Source organism: Micromys minutus, assembly GCF_963924665.1.
Source record: "Micromys minutus genome assembly, contig: SCAFFOLD_47, whole genome shotgun sequence".
NCBI classification, from domain to species: domain Eukaryota; kingdom Metazoa; phylum Chordata; class Mammalia; order Rodentia; family Muridae; genus Micromys; species Micromys minutus.
The window spans coordinates 2,792,626-2,796,438 of record NW_027667133.1 but is presented as its reverse complement, the minus strand read 5'-3'; positions in this window follow the sequence as shown (position 1 = coordinate 2,796,438).

Sequence of the window (3,813 nt, the reverse complement as noted above, 5' to 3'; positions counted from 1 at the left end):
TTTAGAAATTTCTTTTATTTTGGTACAGAATTGCAGAAACTTTTCTTATTTTGTGTCAAAAAGGCAGAAATTCTTCATATTTTGGTGCAAAAAGGCTGAAATTCCCCTTATTTTGAGGTAAAATGCTGAAATTCCCCATATTTTGGGGTTAAAAGGCAGAAATTCCCCTCATTGTGGGGCAAAAAGGCACAAATTTCCATTTTTTTCGGGCAAAATTGCAGAAATTTCATTTATTTCAGGGCAAATAGTCAGAAATTACTGTTATTTGGGGGCAAAAAGCAGAAATTTCTTTTATTTTGGTACAAAATTGAAGAAATTTTTTTTATTTTGGAACAAAAAGTCAGAAATTCCCCATATTTTGGGCAAAAGGCAGAAATTCCCCTTATTTTGGGTTAAAAAGGCTGAAATTCCCGTTAATTTGGGGCAAAAAGGCAGAAATTCCCTTTACTTTGTGGCAAAAAGGCAGAAATTCCAATTATTTGGGCAGAAAAGCAAAAAATTTCCTTATTTGGGGGCAATAAGGCAGAAATTCCCCATATTTTGTGGCAAAAAGGCAGAAATTCCCCTTATTTGAAGGGAAAATGATGAAATTCCCCTTATTTTGGGGCAAAATTGCAGAAATTTCACTTATTTCAGGGCAAAAAGTCAGAAATTTGCCTTAATTTGGGGCAAAATGCAGAAATTCTCCTAATTTTGGGGCCCAAAACAGAGATTCCCCTTATTTTGGGGTAAAATTGCGGAAATTTAAAATATTTCAGTGCAAAAAGGCAGAAATTCCACTTTATTTCCGGCAATAAGGCAAAAATTCCCCGTATTTTGGAGCAAAATTTCAGAAATTCCCCTTATATTGGTGCAAAAATGCAGAAATTCCTTTTATTTTGGTGCAATAAAAAAAAATTCCCTGTATTTTGAAGCAAAATTGCACATATTCCCCTAATTTTGAGGGAAATGCAGAAATTCACATAATTTTGGGGCAAAAAGACAGAAATTCTTCTTATTTCAGGGCAAAAAGTCAGAAATTCTTCTTATTTTGGGGCAAAATTCCAGAAATGTCCATTATTTTGTGGCAAAATTGCAGAAATCTCCCTTATTTTGGGGCAAAATTACAGAAATTTCACTTGTTTCAGGGAAAAAACGCAAAAATTCTCTTATTTTGGGGCAAAAAGGCAGAAATTACTTTTATTTTGGTACAAAATTGCAGAAAATTTCTTTATTTTGGGGCAAAAATACAGAAATTCCCCATATTTTAGGGCAAAAATGCAGAGATTCCCCTTATTATTAGGCAAAAAGACAAAAATTCCCCTTATTTAGGGGCAAAATAACAGATATTTCACTTATTTCAGGGAAAAAAGGCAGAAATTTTTTTAGTTTGGAGCAAAATAGCAGAAATTCCTAATATTTTGTGGCGAAAATGCAGAAATTCACCTTATTTTGAGGTAAAAAGGCTGAAATTCTCCTTATTTGGAGGCAAAAAGGCAGAAATTTCCCCTATTTTGGGGCAAAAAGTCAGAAATGCCCCTTATTTTGTGGCACAAAGGCAGAAATTTCCCTTATTTTGAGGCATAATTGGAGAAATTTCACTTATTTCAGGGCAAAATTCAAAAATTGCATTTATTTTGGGGCAAAAATACAGAAATTCCGTATATTTTTGAGTAAAACGGCAGAAATTTCACTTATTTTGACGTAAAAAGGCAGAAATTCCTCTTATTTTGGAGCAAAAATGAAAAAATTTTCCTTTTTTGTGGCAAAAGGTAAACATTCCCCTTATTTTCAGGCAAAAAAACAGAAATTCCCCGTATTTTGGAGCAAAATTGCAGAAATTCCCCTAATTGTGGGGCAAAAAAAAGAAATTCCCTATATGTTGGGGCAAAAAGAAAGAAATTCTCTTTATTTTGGGGCAAAACTCAGAAATTCCACTTATTTTGGGGCAAAATTTAAGAAATTTCTCTTATTTTGGGACAAAATTGCAGAAATTCCCTAAATATTGGGGCAAAAATGAAGAAATTCCCTTTATTTGGGGCAAATCGGCAGAAGTTCCCCTTATTTTTGGGAAAAGAGGCAGAAATTCCCTGTATTTTGAAGCAAAATTGCAGAAACTCCCCTAATTTTGGGGCAAAAAGGCAGAAATTCCCTTTTTTGGGGGGCAAAAAAACAGAAATTCTCCTTATTTCGGGGCAAAAATCAGAAATTTCCCTTATTTTGGGGCAAAATTTTAGAAATTTCTTTTATTTTGGTACAGAATTGCAGAAACTTTTCTTATTTTGTGTCAAAAAGGCAGAAATTCTTCATATTTTGGTGCAAAAAGGCTGAAATTCCCCTTATTTTGAGGTAAAATGCTGAAATTCCCCATATTTTGGGGTTAAAAGGCAGAAATTCCCCTCATTGTTGGGCAAAAAGGCACAAATTTCCATTTTTTTCGGGCAAAATTGCAGAAATTTCATTTATTTCAGGGCAAATAGTCAGAAATTACTGTTATTTGGGGGCAAAAAGCAGAAATTTCTTTTATTTTGGTACAAAATTGAAGAAATTTTTTTTATTTTGGAACAAAAAGTCAGAAATTCCCCATATTTTGGGCAAAAGGCAGAAATTCCCCTTATTTTGGGGTAAAAAGGCTGAAATTCCCGTTAATTTGGGGCAAAAAGGCAGAAATTCCCTTTACTTTGTGGCAAAAAGGCAGAAATTCCAATTATTGGGGCAGAAAAGCAAAAATTTTCCTTATTTGGGGACAATAAGGCAGAAATTTCCCATATTTTGTGGCAAAAAGGCAGAAATTCCCCTTATTTGAAGGGAAAATGATGAAATTCCCCTTATTTTGGGGCAAAATTGCAGAAATTTCACTTATTTCAGGGCAAAAAGTCAGAAATTTGCCTTAATTTGGGGCAAAAAGCAGAAATTCTCCTAATTTTGGGGCCCAAAACAGAGATTCCCCTTATTTTTGGGTAAAATTGTGGAAATTTAAAATATTTCAGGGCAAAAAGGCAGAAATTCCACTTTATTTCCGGCAATAAGGCAAAAATTCCCCGTATTTTGGAGCAAAATTTCAGAAATTCCCCTTATATTGGTGCAAAAATGCAGAAATTCCTTTTATTTTGGTGCAATAAAAAAAAAATTCCCCGTATTTTGAAGCAAAATTGCACATATTCCCCTAATTTTGAGGGAAATGCAGAAATTCACATTATTTTGGGGCAAAAAGACAGAAATTCTCCTTATTTCAGGGCAAAAATTCAGAAATTCTTCTTATTTTGGGGCAAAATTCCAAAAATGTCCATTATTTTGGGGCAAAATTGCAGAAATCTCTCTTATTTTGGGGCAAAATTACAGAAATTTCACTTATTTCAGGGAAAAAACGCAGAAATTTCTCTTATTTTGGGGCAAAAAGGCAGAAATTACTTTTATTTTGGTACAAAATTGCAGAAAATTTCTTTATTTTGGGGCAAAAATACAGAAATTCCCCATATTTTAGGGCAAAAATGCAGAGATTCCCCTTATTATTAGGCAAAAAGACAGAAATTTCCCTTATTTAAGGGCAAAATAACAGATATTTCACTTATTTCAGGGAAAAAAGGCAGAAATTTTTTTAGTTTGGAGCAAAATAGCAGAAATTCCTAATATTTTGTGGCGAAAATGCAGAAATTCACCTTATTTTGAGGTAAAAAGGCTGAAATTCTCCTTATTTGGAGGCAAAAAGGCAGAAATTTCCCCTATTTTGGGGCAAAATGTCAGAAATTCCCCTTATTTTGTGGCACAAAGGCAGAAATTTCCCTTATTTTGAGGCATAATTGGAGAAATTTCACTTATTTCAGGGCAAAATTC